We start from the raw sequence: 19,669 nt of genomic DNA, 5'->3' as shown, positions 1-19,669 counted from the left end.
CGTGGAGATTACCAATAGGGAAGATGAGCTTTTCTGCTGCTTCTCAAAAAAAAAAAAAACAAAAAACAAAAAATAGGGTGATGAATGAGAGGAGAGTAATAAAGAGAGACAGGAGTATGAAGTAACAGAGAGGCTACTAGACAAGGAGTCAAGACACTGAGCTTCTCTATTCCTAGCTCTTCCAAGAACCAAGGGCATGGCCTTAGGCCAGTCTCTTAACATTACTGGGCTAGATAAATTTAAGATTCTAAAGTCCTTTTCACCTCTAAACCTGATAATGATACATGCTGAGATGAAGATAGGTAGGGAAAAGGGGTGTGTGTATACACACACACACACATATGGTAACTTCTGCTCTTAGGAAAATAAGTCAAGGTCATCTCTGTGAACCAATATCACAGACAGGCACATGGATGAATCTTACTTGCTGAGTGAAAGAAGCCAGACATAAAAACTTCATACTATATCACCATGGTTATATGAAGTTCAGAAACAGGCAAATCTGATCTTTCATGTGAGAAGCCAGAAGAATCGTTACCTTTTAGAGTTGGTAATTGAAAGGAACATTCTGGGGTGCTAAAATGTTCTCTATGTTGTTCTAGGTGGGAATTACACAGGTGTGCCCATGGGTGAAAATAATGGAGCTGCACACTTAAGATTTGTGAACTTTACTGTTGTAAGTTGTACCACAACTACAAAGAAAAATAAGTGAAGATTCTAATTGAAGAAAGAGAGAAAAGCATCTGCTCAAAATAAAACTAGGGTGAGAAATCGAAGGCCTTGGGGCAAGGCCTTTTCTGTGGGGATGGTGCCTGGGTCAACGAGAGACAGATAAATTGATTGGTTTATAACAAGCACTATCCATCATTTGTAATGATTTTACAAATATATTCCATATACACTCATGATATATAACATATATACATTAGAACAACAATTTTCAAAGTGCTCTGCTAAGTTCCAGTGCCTCGTAGAGAATGCTCAGGTCACTGTGTGGGGTGAAGGGAGGATGGTGACCCAGCAGCCTGAGCTCCCTGTCCTATATTGGCCACTACAGTTCTACTTTAATCTGTTTTATAAATTGTGGTTCAGCCATGAGAATTAATATGTAAACAGATTCTATTGCTAAAAATGTTTTAAAAAATTGTAGGAAATTACACATAGGTTACATATGATCTAAAACTTCATTTTTTAAAAACACGGGGTCATTGGGAATTTTTAATGAAGAATTAACAGAATATTCAAATTATGTTTACTTTCCTCTTCAAACTAAAGGTCCTGTGCTCATTGTGGGATGTCAGGAGCATGAATGAGTGAAGTGCTAGTCCTTAAGTAGTTTAAAAGCCATGATGAAAAGCCCCACAAATTGAGCCACACTGTTTCTTATCTTCCAATATTACATATTCTGGATGAAAGGAGTGTTGCTTTTTTTTTTTTTTTTTTGTCTGTCAGTCTTGTCTTCTCATTCCCCAGTATAGGAAGTCTTGCTTGAACTCTCCTCTCTGCCAGGAGAATTTCTGCCTCCTTTTTTGAGTTTCTAAAGCAGAGGTGCACCTCAAGAGACCTGGAAGGATAATGTGATTTTATGAATGTTTTATGGAGTGTTTGTCATACTCGAGTTCCTTATTTATACATTGCGGGGTGAGGGGAGGAAGGAGGTGCTTATGATGATGACTGTTATAATTCTACCATGCATCTCACCAACTGGAGTTTCCTGTTTTTGCCACCTTTGACAGCCACCTCTGCCTCCTACCCTGCAGGTTCATTTTCTCTCCATCTGTTCAATTGATATCTATGACACTCATAAGGCATTTGTTTTCATACCTCTCCAGATTTAAATATCGTTCATTGTTTTTGTGCTTACTCAGAGCTCATGTCCATCATCAGTGCAGTGACTGCGTGTAACACTTTAGACTTTTTCTTTAGTTAAGTTTCCTTTTCCAGGGGCCTAGTGGATATTTGAAAGTCCCTAATCACGAATGTTGGCAAAGTCTTTCACTCTGTGTGTGTGTGTGTGTGTGTGTGTTTGTGTGTGTGTATGCGCACGTGTGTGTAAGAGAGAGAGAAAGAGAGAGAGAGTCAAATTGCCTTCTAAAATGCCTACCTTGATCAATGAAGCTATTCACTTTTTATATTTACATTTATTCCTTCTTATATACCTTGGCATCTCTATGTACAAAAACTGCCTCAATTGATATAAATATATTTAAAATAGGTATTCTAAAATAGTTTCAATTGCAACATTATATTTGCCATTAAAAAACCCCAATGTGAGCTGTGTATGCCGATGTAGCCTTTCTTTGGCCATCTTATTATTTTAAGCATCTCTGTGTTTTGTATTTCATATTTTGCTCAGAGATTTGATGCTGGCTAACTAAAATCAGGGGAAAAATATCTCTACTTTGTACTTTCATACCATGAACTGTTCTTCAAAAGGTGAACATGTTTTTAATCTGTAATAGTATAATTTATGTTCTAATGAGCAAGGAGTTGTAGAGGATCAGATTAGAGAAACATTGAGCCGTTGGAACAGCACACCGCATTCCTGAACTTCCCACACAAATGTTTCCATGCACTTTAGCCAGTTCCAAAACCTCAGGTTTCCTATAACCTCATGAGGAGCCTCCTGCTGCTATCCTTCCCTGATAAGCTCCAGATATATTTATTTTACTGTCTCACCTTCTCCATCAAATGAGATTAGAAGGAAATAAGGGGCTCTTGGCTTTTACAATTTATTATCCTTTAGAGAATTAATGTTTGTACTTTTTAGCTACAGAAAGCTTTGTTCAAACAAAACATTACACTAAAGCCAAGAGTGGGAAAGAGATAAATGTTCAGTTGCTCCAGGTGAATTAAGGTGGAGACTCAAAGCCCTAATTGCCTGGCCCAGTTCTACCTGACAGCACCCCCAGAAGAGCTCTTCAGAGCAGTAGTTCTCGATTCTGGTTGCCACTAGAATTATCTGAGGAACTTCTTAAAAATAATTCTGCTCAGAACCCACCCCGGATATTATGATCTAATCTATAAGGGTTAGGGTCCAGATGACTGTTTTTTTCAGGGCCCCAGATGTTCTCATGTGAAGCCATGGTTAAGAACTCCTGCTTTAGAGAGCAGTGCTTCTCAAATGTGAGTATGCATCAGAATCACCTGGGAGCTTGTTAAAGCTCAGTTGACTAGGCCCCACTGCCAAAGTTGTTGACTCTGTGGGTCTGGAGTGGAGCCCAAACATTTGCATTTCTAATAAGATCCCAGGTGATCCAGGAAATACATTTTGAGAACCATCATTTTGGAGAAATGGTGAAATTGACCAGGATTATACCGCTTCTGCTAGAATCTGAGAAAAAATCGACTTCTACTGGTTTCGCTCTTCTCTATAATTTTTTGAGTTGAAAAATGTAATTCTTATGCCCAGTCGAGCCTATCACAGAAGATATCAATTATTTGGGGTATATAGGGTGTGGGGTTATGCTTCTCTTTCAGTTAAGCCTTGCCCCCAAACTTGCCACAGTGTTTTGTGGCATAACTAATTATATTGGAAACAATTTTTGAAATTATAAGAACACTGGGACAATATATTGAAAAGAAATCTTATGTTAAGATAAAGAAATGAACAAGCACAATAGGGTATGCAAAGTGAAGCATATAGGTCCACATGTCATGTTGGGCAACGCAGAGCAGACAAAGGCCTGCATATGCCTTTGAGGAAATTAACCAAAGCATCACTAAGCCACCTGGTTGCCTTCACATCTTTTCCCATGCATTTCTCCTCCTTTCCAAATAGACAACTCTAGGGAGAGGGGCAGTAAAATATTTACTTCATGATATTTGGGGGCAACCAAATTTGGAAAAAGGAGTTAATAGTTATGGAAGGTTAAACAAAGTTTTGAGACTTGAGTAGACTTCTCACTGGAGTATCTGCTTGGGCACAATAGGCTAAGTCACTTAGAATCATAAAGCAGATGAGCTCAAGCTAGGTGTCTTGAACTGGGAGGATGAGAGTGTATAGCACCTAGGTACTAAATTCATGCCATAAACACAGATATAACAAGGCATGAGTCAGTGGGAAAGGTTCATTCCGTGTACCCCTAATTTCCTACAATGTACACAACAATCGAGGCAAGAATTTGGAGAGAGGCTGGTTGGCATGGGAATGGTTGGTTTTGACTGTTATGGGTTGAATTGAGTTTTCCCAAAATTTGTATGTTTAAGTCCTAATCGCTAATACTTAATACAACTTTTTTTTTTGGAAATAGGGTTGTTGTTGATGTAATTAGTTAAGACGAAGTTGTTAGGGTGGACCTAAATCCAATATGCTAGTGTCCTTATTAAAAGGGGAAATTTGGACAGACACATACACATAAGGAGAATGCCATGTTAAGAAAAAGGCAAAGATTGGGATGATGCTTTGATAAGCCAAGGAACCAACCCTGCTGACACCTTGATTCAAACTCCTAGCTTCCAAGATTATGAGACAGGCTGTCGTACTTTGTTATGGCAGCTCTAGCAAACCAACATACTGACCCAGATCAACATGTCAGATAACTGCACTGTGGGAGAAAGCCCCATGTGGCCCCTCCTAGAGAACTCAAGATGCCATCTCATGAAGGAGCCAATGTTAGATGAGGCACAGAAGGTCAGTCATGACCACCCAGAATAGAAGCAACAACCAACAGATATAGGTCCACAGGAGCAGCCAGTAAATAAATAAGACAATAATAAACACTTTCCTCTTTCCTTCTCATTGCTTGTCCTAATCAGGGTTACTGGATCTTGAAGAGGGAGCCTCATCACTTAACCACACCAGACAGTCAGAGCCCCAGTTCAAAATTGCTGGGAGTAAGAATGGTGGGAAAGTAAGAGGTGAGATTTAAATTACTTGAGATGGAAGTTTTAAGCAAACTTGAATTTTAATAATCCAAAAGGACAGGAAAGTCATAGCTTTTACTCAAGATAGTGCTAAGGTGAGACCAAAAATAGTAGTGGAAAGTTGAGACCAGAGAACCATTCAAGTGTTTCATGATTATAACCCCCTGAGACTTAGACTTATTGGAACTGTCAAAAACAGATGGTAATAATAATGATAAAAATAATGCATAGCTAATATTTATATTGAACTTAAAATTATATTTTTATATAAATTTTACATAAGTTTTTAAAATAAATTTTTATATAAAAATTGTATATTTTATTTTAATGTAAAATTAAAATTTACATACATCATGCCAATTAATTCCTATAGAGTCCTATAAAGGAAAATCCAGCCAGCCAGCAAGGGTTAAGAGCCAGAGTTTGAACCTCTACTAAGGAGATCCACAAGTGCCTGAGGCCCTCATGGCACTATACTGCCCCTATTTGCTTTGTTTCTGAACCTCAGTGCCTTGTCTGCCTTCCACCCTGAAATAAGCTCTCCTCATGGCCTTCTCTGACATGGTCACTCAGGTTTATTGCAGCAACTTCCTATGACATACAGCTAGGAGGTATGGCTATTCTAAATGTAAACAAACAATCTTCAAATACTGAAATGGTTTTCATTGCCCCCTCAGAATTTCTGAAAATAAGTGCCCAACTTTATTATTTACTCTAAAAAGAAAATCATAATCCTAATTTTAAGGACTAGGTCATCAACCTACCCTAATTCTGATTACTGTGACCTTAGTTATGACTCAACACTTCATTAAACAATGTTAGGTTAATGAGAAAGATATAATTGTCACCCACGTTAAGAAATATGTCAGAATATAACTTTATGCATATACCATGGTTCCAATCAATTCCAACAAAAAAAATTCAAAACATTAACAATGGTTATTCCTGGCTGAAAATACAGAGAATAATTTATATTTTATTTTTTTATCCTTCTGAATATTCCAATTTCCTTACAGTGAGGATCAATTTCTTTTTTAACTAGAAAAATATATTTCTGCAAGGTACTGTACTCACTGCCAAATACTTCAGCATAACAAAACAGTTACCTCCCTGAATTTCAGTGGCCAGATAGAAAAACATTTCCTGGTCTCATCAATATTATTATAACACGTTTTACCCTTAACAATTTCATTTCTGCCCTTTTCCAACATTTTCAAAATATTGTATCTCCTTTGCCTCTGTTTTTATTAGTGTGGTCATATAGTATACCACGATTGAAAATGCTAGAGGAGACTTTGTGGCTTTTATTTCATTTTTGGTAAACCAGTGAAAACAAAATTGATGATTTTTCCTTATGTACAAAGTATCTTTCATTGTGCAATTGGTTATGAAATATTCTCAAGTTCCACTCCAAACCCTATCCTGTATGCTGAAATTTATAAGAAAAGGAATTATTTGAAAATTTTGAGTAAAACAAAAATACTGAACAAAAATGGATTTGCTGACCATCTAGCCCATCGTTCTCATTTTATAATTGAGAGAATAAATGCCAGAATAACTTGTCCACATTGATTTACCCAGCACGCCTCAGAGCCCAAGCAAGAAATCTACTCCAATCATGTAAAAATGAGGGGCCCTCTAGGTACTTTAGCAGATAATAGTTAGGTAATTGTGTAAAAACTTATTTTATCAGCTGGTATTAAGGGTCTTCCTAAGGAAGAAACTGGTTTTTTTTTAGGAAAATACCTCGATAATCTGCTTGGGGCTGAGGCTGAAGCCTGGAGGAAACAGTGGTTAGGAGAGAGAACTACCCTATTCTGCGTAAGAAATGAATGTAGTTTAAGTGTGGGAGAGGCAGCCCGTTTGGCTGAAATGGCCAAGGAAATTTTTGGAACAGATAAACCTAATATTCAATTTTATGCTGTTCCAACAATGGGACAACTGCAAGCTGTAGCATAAACAATAAGTTTACTGGAATCAGGAAATCACAGAGGGGAAATAACCACTGGTTATTTGAAATATTGGGGAGGACATTGAGTTTCCTCAGGGCAAATAGTGGAGTTTTGATTCAGTCATCTCTACATTTTTGGATATAAGGTATCCCCACTTGATATATGAGATATATAGTATAATAGCTATCAGCTACCATACAGCCTTTTATGTGTCAGACACTGCCATAGCAACTTTTCATATATTATTTGTAATACCTAGAACATCTCTATAAAGCAGTTATTTTTATTTCTTACTTATAGATTAGGACAGATAGGCTTAGAGAAATTAATAATTGTATGCAAATGTTGCCTCCTCCATTTACTAGCAGGGTGATCTTGAGGAGGTCGTTTAATCTCTGAGTATCTGTTTTCTCACCTATGTAATGGTGATAAACTATGTTAAAAAATAACTGTGTTAATATTTAAAACTTTAACTGTTATGGAAATCACCTAGCACAGTGTCTTAAATATTAATGATGCTCAATAAATGATTTAATAAATGAAAATTAGGAGAAAATAAACATAAGTTTGGAAATAGTTCTTAGAAGTTGAAATAGGCAGAGTCAAGGGAACTAAAATATGATACATTCTCTATTTATTCTTATTCACGGTCTACAAACATAATTGTTGAAGTAAACTGAACTAGCCTATCGTAACATGACGGTGACACATTTTTCTTCTATTCTTAAAATTAAATTTGCTAAAGATTGGGATCACAAAAAGCTTAGCTATATTCAATACTTTTTGCTTCTGTCTTTTGTTCCTCTTACTTCATTCTCCTTTGCTCTTCTTTCTTTACATTTTTTTTTTGACTTTAGAGAATGGTTTTAAATAAAATGAATATTATAACTCGAAGCAGGTCCCCTGACCTGTAGACCTTGCAAAGGGATGTAAGGTTCATATTCTTGTAAGCTCTCTGAAAGTAGAGATTTTTATTTTGTTCACTGGTGCCTCTCAAGTACCTAGGATGGTGGATGACATACAGGAGACCTTCAAAAAGCATTTCTGGAATGAGTGAAAGTTTCTTTAAAAATTCAATTGATCAATTCGTCTTACATTATTATGCCACAGAATTGTACTGCTAGTAATAGTAGTAGCTCTAAAATTGTTGTTCTAAAAGAAATTTTTCTGGTGGGGCTCAAAAGTGACCCATAGTGGAACCTCTGTGGATGATGGATAGGCTGGATGCTCCTCCATAGGACTGTAGGTAGGAAAAAGACACTGCCTACTCAAACTCTGGCCCCAAACACAGGCAGTGGGCACCTCGATCTCTAAGGTATTAATGGCCAATTGCAGCTCTATTTCCTAGATGAAGTAACTGAGGTCTAGCAAAAAAGTTATAAAACTGAATGTGGAAGCCTTTATACCATTAGTGGTTTTCTGAACTGCTGACCACAAGACCTCTATGTTTAACTATTTCAAAACAATTGTTTAAACTCATGGATGTGCAATAGACTGGCTACTTTATTTGTACATGGGAAAAAACAAAACCATAGGCACAGTGTACTGTTTCCCTCCCTCCCTCCCTTCCTGTCTTCTTCTATCCTATTCTCCTCCAATGTTATGTTGTATTTTGTTTTCTTTAGTGAACTGGTAATTCCCCCCAGGGACTAATTTAACCTCATAGCTTTATAAATTAGAAAGATTTGGTGAAGAATTTCTCTAAAGTCTGTGCACAGGCTAACTGTAGCACTCTGCCAACAAGAATTTGAATTTGGTGTAATTCATTGGGAATGTTTAAGAACTTGGGATTTTCAATATCTCTGCTGCCTGTGATATTAAATTAAAGAGCCCTCGCTGTTCCTTTTGCAACCCCCTCAGCTAGAAACACAGACCTTGACCTCTGACTTTACCACTCCCTCTGCTCCCTTAGGAGAAAGAAATGCTGGCCCCAGAATGGCTTCCTCAGAGAAGGTAGTTGTCTTGATAACAAAAAGCCCAACATGTCCTGATTACTTCCATGTAGGTTTTAATGAAGGTAACGTGGGAGAGTCTTGGGCACCTTGAAATCTCTGCACAAGCAAGGAGGAGTCCTTCGACAAAAGATATCCAATGCTATTGTTAAGACATACAATAGCTAAACTGGAGTTTTTAGTGACTCAGTCAGGCAGCTGCTGGTACTTCCCCATAGCTCCAATCAGATCATTGGATTATTGCTAAAGTCAGCTGGTCTCTTCATAGATGATCTATAGGGACTAGAAAGCTAAAAATATATCCCCCAGAAACTGATATTTTGTAGAGAATGGACAAGAATATCTACAATGTTTGCCATATAAACATCTGTGAAATTAATAAAAAAAATTTTTAGAAACTATACACATACAGATAGGATTACATAAGGATTTGTAGGTAAAAAATAAAGCATACAAACTTCCAAGTCAGATCTCTTCCAAATCTTTTCCTCTTTTCTCTCCTCTGTTTTTCATCAACCAGTTGAGGTCACACAGCTGTGATTCAGGCCCTGGTGACATAGATGAATCAGAGATGACACAAGAGTCCGGAATTCTTGGCCAGCCTTACAACAGATTATTCATCTATCAACCAGAAATGATGCAGTGTTCTGATTCAGTTATTGTGGCCCAAAATAAAGTTGGGGGTCAGGAAAAAATTAATACTTTCTATCATCAATTTTGATAGTAGGCTATTTTGGAATCATTACCATTAATAGCAGAGCCTCCTGTCATTGTTCTGCTTCTTCACTTAACACTAATTTTTTTTTTAAATCAATAATTGGAAAAATGTTGTTAGTTTTTTAAGTCTTCCCTAAAATACTTGGGTGCTATTAGGTTATTTTCTATTACTCAGCCTCCCATATGAAATACTTTTCTTAATTCAGGTTGAAAAATAAAATTTGATGTAAAAAAAGCAAAATTGATGGTATAAACTATTAATGTTTGTTTACCTGAGCCTGAACTTTAGACATAGGTTTCCTGGTGGACCATGTACTAAGGCCATCAAAGGATATCTATCAAGCATGTCCCCAATCAAGTTAATTTTATTTCACTTTCACTTTAAAAAAAAATGATTGGTTAACAGCTTAGACTTGAGAGTCTATCTGGTCTAGATTCCATTAGTAGCTGAACTACTTATTTGTTCTGTGGTTTAGAAAATAGTTTATGTACCTTAATTTTGAAGACTCACTTTCCTTTCCTATAAAACGAGAAAAATAATATTTTACTGATTGGTTATAAAAAATGAATGATATAACGTGTATCACATGCTTAGCACAGTGCCCAAGCTAAATGGCACCTGGTAGCAAAGTATGATGTATGATTCTAGGGCTTGATTTAGCCATTGAGGCTCATAGTTGAGAATAAAGAAATCACTGAGAGTCAAGTATGTGCTCCAAATCCAATGTTTAGAGAAGCGTCATTGGTAGAGGCCTGTTACCTCTCATGGGGCAGTGAGAAGTCAGCCCACTTCAGAGTGGAGCAAAGAAGAGTGGAAAGGATGACAGAAGAGGGACTAGGAGTGGCCATTCTGCTTTAGAGGAGTACAGTGCAGCTGAGGAAAAGCTACTCCCCCATCTTATTTCCTTGTGAAAGAGAAGACAGGAGTGCTTTCCCTCATTGAAGCCAAATAAGAGAGCCTTCAAGATTTGGGGAGGCTGCAATATCATACTCTACAGTCCTGTTTAGCCACTTGCTTGCCTACCTGAAGTTGCCTTCTAAAGTGTGGGTAATAGCATTAGAGAGGGATGCTGAGATTTCCAAGCTGCATAACCCGGGTTGGAGGGAGGAGCTCATAGTTCAGATGAAATGGAGGGCCAGTGATGCTGTGAGATCACAGAGAGAATTGGGATCCCCTGGAGGAAGGGGGAGAGTTTCTCGAGGAACCGGCAATGAATGCTTGAAAAAGGATGACTTCAAATAGAAGAGTGAAGCTCTAAAATGAATGATCAAATCATAAGAACAAAATAACACCACTTTAATAACTAGCCATAAAACTGGACAGATCTATTACTGGAACTCCCTACTCAGGAGGAAAAGGAGAGCTTCTTAAATTATATTTATACTGTCTTGGAGCCAGTAAACAAAATATGAAACATTTTAAACATTTTTTCAGGCTCAATTTAAAAAAGTGATAACTTCTGATTTTGTGACACTTATTTTTTTCACTTCATGGAATTTCTACGGGCTTAGACTAAGTGTTTCTTGATCTTTTTAATTTAAAATAAATTTTTGTCCCTGTAGAAGCCTTTTCAGCTTTTTTTTCATAATTGTCTCTACCTCATAAAATCTTAATACCCCAGCTATACTGTATATCCCTTTATGTGTTCTGTGTATATCTGTGTTTTATACATAACAGAAGTTTTCTACTCCTCAAGAACCAATTTTCACCCTTTTGGGTGCAATACTACCCCTGCTGAGAACGGACTAGACTAATGGAAAGACAATCTTCTAGCCAGGGTGAGCATGAGTTTCCTCATCTCTAAAATTAAGAATTCAATTCAATAAACATTTTTCATGCTCTAGGCACCTTTCCAGGACCTAGTGATACAAAGGTGAAAGAGATATGATAGTATTCTTAAAGAGATGGTTGCTGTATGTTCTACAGAGAGCACTTCCAGTAGGTAATATCTGTGCCTTCTATAGCAAGATCTGTGATGGAATTGTAGTTTTCTTTGGGTGGTTTTATGGGACTTTAAAACTTTTTTTCTTTTTTTAAAAAAATTAATGTTAATCAAAATAAAAAGTGTATTTTTGATTGAAAAAGAATTCTTGAAATGTTAGAGTTGGAAGGACTCTAGATATCATCTCATCCAAATTTCTTGGGTCTTTAGCTACATAGAGAAGAGTCGCTGCCACTGGCTACTTTATTGACAGTAATTATTCATCTGGTGCTATGGTTTTAGTCCCAACTGTGTTACCAGTAAACTAAGTGACCATGGTTAAAATATTGACCATTTTTGGGTCTCAATATTCTCAACTATGTAGAGGGTAAACTAGAGGACTTTTCAAAGCTTCCTTCAATAAAACAATTTAGGAGTCTAAGATTTTTTTTCTTATGTGCAAAATGAAGTTGTGCCACTAATCAAAGACAATGTAAAAATTTAATGTAGCATATTATTTCATAAGATAGTATACCTTCATTTTAGGAATGAAAACTACAAATAAACTCAACTGTCGGTTAGCCAACAATACTGATTCTTTATTTCATTTTTCACATATTTTCCTAGATCAGTTGAAATCATTATCTTAGTTCTGTCAGTATTTGTGGATGTTTTCTTTTTCTGCCTTTAAAAATCACAATTAAAGTTCTGCTTAGTTTATTTCTTTATCATGTCTAAACTTTTAGTTTTGGTATACTACCTGACATATTCATTTTTAGTTTAATGATCAACAGTTTACACTACTAACATTAAATTGATTTGCCACTATTGGGAGATTATTGGCAATTACCTGTTCTGCTCCCTTCTGGATCTCATTTACCTCCCTGATATTTAACATCTTCTTTTTGTCTATTGGACTCAGGCTAAGACTGGCTAGCTCTTTGTCATAATTTAGTACTAAATCATTTTGATTATTTTCTGATGTGTTCTCAGACTTAGAACGTCCTCCTATGGCATTCTATGCAGAACTGCACATAGCAACATTCCCCGGTGAAATTTCATCAGTATTTTATGTGGTGCCAAAATAACATCGACACCATAAAATATGCTTTATAATAATCTTACTTGCTTTTCTTTCTCGACTGTCAAAGATCATACAAATGGTTTGGTGAAAAGTTCACATTGACTCCCACGGAGTACCCTTCACATTTCTACTTAATAATAATTTAAAACTTTCATTCCTAATCATTTTTTTTATTATTATTATTAAAACAGCTTTGCTTTGAGAAGCGGAATAGAAACAATTTTCTCCAGATGAGAGGATAGTAGCTCTTTCCTGGGGGATGGGAAGAAAAGATTTATCACAGCCCACGTATTCTCTGTGGACTTTTCAGGTTTAGAATATTGTGGAGAATGGAAGAGAAAGTTGACAGTGCATCAAAGGAAAACCAATGTCCTAAGACAGTGCTGACCAATAGAACTTCCTGTAATAAATGTTCTATCTACACTATGAAATACAGTAGTTATTGAGTACCTGAAATGTGGCTATTGTGATTGAGGAAATGAGTTTTTATTTAATTTATATTTATTTAAATTAAAAGAGTCGTATGTGGCTAGTGGCCACCATATTCACAGCACAGCCCCTGGAAGTAATGTGACTAACAATGGGGATCAGGAGACCAGTTAAAAGCTGAGCATATATCTCTCATCCGCTATTTAATAACTGTTCCTGGGGAATATTTTCCCTCACCTTAATAACATACGAACAATCACAATACTTGCTTCTTAGGCTATTGTGGTGAGTAAAACACTTGACATGGTGATTTTTACATTAAACTTGTTATATATGTTAAGCATTATTTTAATTATTTTTAAGAGCTATGATTTAGATAAATCAGGAAGCTGAAATAATATATTTTTCTCTTACAAGAACACTATCAGTACTAGAAGAACTGAGGAGGTGGAAAATCCTTCCTAAGTGAAACTTGGGAATCAGGGACCTAAGCTTTCTCAAGTTAGTGTTATTCCCTCTGAACATCTGCTTCTTCTCAACATTTTCATCTCTTCATATTTCATTTTGTGTCATTGTTAAAAACTTAAGAATGTGGAAATTCTTCATTAATCACTTAGTTAGCAATTGTCAAATTACTTCTAGTTTTAACTTCATGTTCCTTGTAATGCATTTGTGGAAATGAATAGACTTCTGTGAAGAAATCTTCAAAAGTCTGAGTTTGGTTAATAACCACCATCTTTGTGGGTCGTTTTGGTAAGAGCTTGTGTTCGTACCCCTTGATTTGTGCTGTCAATCCTTTCTATTCTCAACAAGGGATGAGAGCAATTACTGTTTAATTGTATTAATAGGAATGGTTTTAGAATGGTGTGACCAACGGAGAAAAAAAAATTACTTTCTTATTGACCAACATGAGTCAACTACCTTTCATCTGATGCTTTAAAATATACACTATGAAGTTAGATTACATAAACCTTGCCCTAGGATGCAGCACAGGAATTTAAAGTTCATTTAAGTAACAGTGGGTTGTTACTGAATGTCACTGGAAGCGCTTCTAGCCTCTATATTGATGGAAATTAAATTCATAATCAGTGATATGACAATCATGTTGACCCAATATACATTTTTTTTTCTCTTAAGAGTCAGAATGATAAGAATGATAAACTTTCAACTTATCTTGTTTACTTTTTGCTTTCATTTCTGTATGCGGTCAACAGAAATGGAAAGGGATATTTGGGTTTATCTCCACCTTTCCTCCAGAATTAAAGCTGACTTCTCTATTCTGCACCCTGCTCCAAATTGCACAGAGTCTGATGGCTACAACTGTGCCCATCTCCTTTTAGGAGCACGTGAATGTATATATCCTCACCCTTCATTTGGAGCTGAGTAACTCCCAAACCCATATATGCATTTGCTAAATCTAAACTCATCAGCAAGGGTACTGGAGTGCCATGAGTCAAAAAAAAACAAACAAAAAACACCCCGTAGTGTCTGGCTGAACATGCTGTCCTTCTGCAGTAGATAATTTAGTTTGTTTTCTTTTTCTTGTTGAACTGCTACGCTCTACCTTTTGACCTTTTTTTTTTGGAATATGGGCAGTCATTCCATGTTCTATTCTCTTAATGATTCTCATTGATAATAATAAAATGCGACCCCAATTAAAACTAAATATTTTCATTAACTCTCTATATAGAAACATTTTAATAGACTGACTGCCTCTATTGTTTTTATTTTAATTTATGAAACATGACTTCTTACATCATGATTCCTAATACTTTCCTAGGAATATGACCATATTAAAATCCTAATTAGTCTCGTAAGCTTTACAGACATTTTATTTTTATGTCTGATGCCAGTTTAGCACACAGCACTTTTGCAGTAATTTTCCTTTGGAATTCTATTTTTTATCTTTGTGGTTAGACTTTAAGGTTTATGAAGAATATGTACAGGGGAGGGCAACTATTATATCGATCATATTTACCCTTTTATCAGAGTTATTTGCATCCTGAAAATAAAAAGGACATCTAAACTCAACCATTATAAAACCTTTTTTTAAAACAAAAAAAATATATAAACATTTGTCTGTAGATTGCATGACAATTTATTACAAGAGTACTGTTCACTTTGCTATTAATAGATGTTTAGTTTTCAATCAGAAATGATATGTTATCATTAAGTAATATAGGCTAACTTATTTTATTTTCATTTCAAAATTATTAAAATACAAGGTGGGAAAGGAAGCTTTTGTCCAGTTTTTTTTTTTTCCTTTTAAAGGCAAGTGAGACTAGTGCTATCACCTGAGGCTGTTCCAATGGGATATTTATATAAATCAATTTGACTCTATTAATATACTGTATTGATCTACAATTCATCTATTGTTGAGAGGATATTAATGAATTCCATTAGTCCATTTCTAATTTCCACATGTTCTCGGGACAATAAATCTTGGGTTCATCTATTTGTAAGAAAAGCCAATTCCAATAGAATCAGCTGAAAATAGGTCAAAAGATATTTCTAGTAAAAGTCATTTGCTCAAGAAAGAGCTATTCAAATATTCTAAAGTCTTTTACAGATATCAATTCCTTAAAAATACAAACTACTGATATTATTTACAAATATAAATTTATAAATGTAAATTTACGCAATATCTTTTCTGCAACTCTAGGAGTTACCACCTAAGGAAGAGCAGGATTAGTCCTTATTCTTAACGCCTTATCCCAACTGACCTCCAGCTCTCTTACCTGTGATTGTTATACTGACTTCAAGTAGTGTTTTCTAGGAGAGATTGTTTTACAAATGCAGCTGAGATGATGAGGCCTACTTATTAGCATTATTATAAGCAAGAGAGAAAATGTTTGTTAAATGATTAGCACAGTGCTTGGAATATACCATATGTACTGAACATACAGCTATTATTACTGGGGCTACTTTATCATCTGTAGTAATTTAGACAAGGGTGGCACGAGTTGTAAACAAGGGCTTTCTGTCACCCTTCTTTCAGAGAATTTTCTCAGCTGTTTATCTTAAAACAATTAGCAATGGAAAACAAGATATAATCTTAATTCCAGAGCAGATCTGATGGAATTTTTGACTAAACAATGCTTCATCCATCCATGCCAAATAAAAGTATCTGGAAACTTGTAAGATTAAAGTATTCGACTTAGAATGTTGGAAGGCAGTGAGAGATGACCAAGTCAATGCCCTTATGATCCAGAGCAGGAACCTGATTCTAGAAACGAGAACCTGCTGAAGTTTCCAAGGCCACTGAGTTTAAATAGCCAGGAGTACAACTGAGTTTTTTCATGTCACCAGTCCCATGTTCTTTCCAGCATATCACAATGGTTCCACCATAGTAAACACTAATCTGGGAACCATATTTCTTTGTGTGCCTTTAGTAAATATTGAGTGTCTGCCCTGTTCAAAATGCTATGCTTGGTGTTGTGGAAGATGTGAAGATAAATAATGGCTTGCTCTTAAAAAAACATAGATATATTTAACTATTATACACATAAATTTATATCACATATAACACCTGAGGCTCCATGTGGTCCAATTTCTATTGATGTAATATATAAAAAAAAAACAGTAGTACCTGTTGGCCCTTTAAAGAAAAATTAAATTTTGAAGATTTCTTAAAAAGGTTTTAGACAACAAATGTGTCTGTATTACAAGTCTTTTCCCCTTTTCAATTTTTCCACTTGGGGTAGTCACTAAATCTCTTCACCCCTCTCTCATCCACATAACCCCTTACCATTACTGTGCCTTCCCTTTTTCACCATTTCTTTACTGTACATGGTTTTTCTTAAAGAAAAAAGAAGAAAAAGAAAAGAAAAGAGTAATCTTCATATGAATTGCTCTTTTAGGGGGATAAAAATTAGCCTTCTCATTCTGTCTGCCTAAACTCTTAGAATGCTCACAAAAACATTTTTCTACATTGTAACAACAACAATAACAACAAAAAAGAAGAATAATTTTTTTTGGCAACAAAAGATAAGTGATGTTTGAAAGGCTGTATAATAGACTATCATTATCAAGGATGCTAAATACTAAATATTCTGATCACGACTTTGATTAACAAGTTGATTATAGATGGTCATCTAATTTATAGCTGAGTTTCAGTGGCTCTTCACCCTACTCCCTAAAGCTTCATGACAAAGCAAGCAGAGAAAGAAAGGCCTGTGAATTACTAGAATTTATAATGCATTCTTATGTGCTGGAAAAAAAAATACAGGTTTCTTTTGACAGTTTGCACAAGAATTTCTCTTACATGAAGGAAAACTGCCTTTTGGAAAAGATATTGATATGCCTGTTTGTATTAGAGCTATTATTCAAAAGAAACCAAATGTGAAAGATCATCTGTTCTGTGAGAAATGAGAGGAAGACTCGGTGATTTTGGAGGACAGAGAAGATGAAGAATGGAGAAGGGGGTGTGGGGTCACAAAAGTGTGGTCAGCGTCTCCTTATAACCCACAAATTCTTGGGTCATTTTATGTCTCCTTCAAGGCCATCCCACATTTCTTTATCAACAAAATAAATCATCCCATGGCTCATGGACCTAAGACATCAAGCAAGAAATAATAGTTTCTTATCCTAAAAATTCATTGACCTAATATGTGAACTAAGCTAAAATTAGACATCTGATTAGCTGTCTGCTGCAGTAAAGATAGCATGGATTTAGGCTATTTGTCTTTTAACCTTGCAAACCAGCAAGGTAACCAAGATTCTCATTTCATTCTATTTCTGCCAGACACATTTGTTGAGTCTACTTTTCACCAAGCTATCTTAAAAGTTATCTGGGTGTTAATTTGTCTTTTTACAGTTTTCTCCCCATCTTTTTTATAGATGCCGTTTCTGTGTTTTAGGTAGTATTTTCAAGCTCGTCTTTCTGGATGTCTCTCATCAGTAGTTTCATAATACCTGCTATCATTAATCTTTCACACCACAGTTTTGTCACAAGTGGTCCCACCCTGCTTGCTAAGACTGAAAAATAAGGATACAGAGTTCTTCTATTGGGAATGTTTATTGACATGTCAACCTGTTCTATAAGCACTCATGCAGGAGGCACTTTATAATTTCCATCCTCTCTAGACCTATCACTGCATTCAATAAATATTTATTGAGCGAATTACTGAATGCTTATGAAACTTATGGAGAAATTGGACGTAAACCACCGAGTAGATTCTAGTCATATAGAACTAAAAGGTTACAATGGGGCTTATTTTCAGTTACTACAGGGCTTATTTTAAATAACCAGTGATTGAACACACTTTATATTCCAGGTGTTTTACATACATGAATTCATTTAATCTTTTCGATAACTATAAAAGTAAATATCATTATTTTATGGATGTGGAAACTGAGACTCAAAGAAGTAATATAAACTGCTGAATGTAAGAGATGTAATATATAGCCAATGAGTTCAAATATCTTGTTTTCCAAATTTAATAGTTTTTGCAGCTTGCCACCAGACCCTGACTACACTCACAAGGTACAACTAGATCCACAACGTCAATAGAAGCGAATTTTAAAACTTAGTTATATTATTTTCCCTAATTTCCAATGAAGTTAGGACTTTCTTGTGTTAATTATTTCTATAATTATAAAGATTATAAAAATAAGATACTGTGAAGAGTAATTTCAGGCAAATTCAAGATTCGTAGATGTTTAAATATTATTAAAGTTTTCAGAGTTTGAATATCTGTTGGACATTTAACAGATTCAACTTCAGTATGAAGTTGTGTGGTAATGTTGACCAGAACAGTGCAGAAGGCCTCAGGACTGTTCACCATTATAACATATATCCTGCCTTAACTCCTTTCTTCACAAAGAAAATTGATTTTATTCTATAGAAGCATGAAGACACATCAAAAATTCTTATTGTATATTAGTTCGTAGATTTGTTGGACTCCAGAGTTTAAATTCAAATCTTATTCAATTATATATATTCCACTTGCAAATTTAATTATGACTTAGCTACTTATTTAAATTTGAATCAAATCTCTCCAGAAAAATGCCCCATTAAAGGAGCTTGGTGTCATGTACTCATAAAATCACATTTTGGAATTTCAAACTTATGTAATTTGGAAATGGAATTCTCAGTTGTATGTTGGTACTCTGGGATAATACAGCAAGCAAACTCTAATAAACTCTAGTAAACACTAATAAACTCTAAATCCATTTTACTGAGAGAATTCAACATCAAAGGTGTAGGCTCAATTATTCTATATCTTGATTATGTGTAAAATTTGCTCCTATTCTTCCCTTCCTCCCACTCCCTCTTTCACTTCCCTCCTTTGTTTTTCCCATGCCTCTAACGGTCTCTCCTCTCCATTGTCGCTGATGCATGAACTTGGTGTTCCATTCAAAGAGGTTCATAGTAGATGCAATTGAAACTATTTGAGTGAAGTTATTCTTAAAAAGATATTCTTATAGATCTCTTCTGGCAGAAGAAAATGTATCTGTTGTAAACATGAGTTGCATTGGGTTAGTTCTTTTCCCCAAAACTGGTGAGTCTCTATTTTACTCACTATATTATTATTTGGAAAGTAATAAGAATAATCTTTAATTATTATTCTACAACAATATCTCTACTGATTTATTATTATATGTCATTATATATATGAATATATATTCCCTTAAAATTTCACACAGGTTTTATTTTTATAAAATGGTCCGTTTTTGCCCCATTCAAACATTTTCAAAACTGATTAGTGGTAATAAAGTCATCTTCAGAGGGACAGTATTCCTGAA

The sequence above is a fragment of the Pteropus alecto genome, unplaced genomic scaffold, assembly GCF_000325575.1.
Source record: "Pteropus alecto unplaced genomic scaffold, ASM32557v1 scaffold95, whole genome shotgun sequence".
NCBI classification, from domain to species: domain Eukaryota; kingdom Metazoa; phylum Chordata; class Mammalia; order Chiroptera; family Pteropodidae; genus Pteropus; species Pteropus alecto.
The sequence above is the reverse complement of the archived record's forward strand: the minus strand, read 5'-3'. Positions refer to the sequence as shown.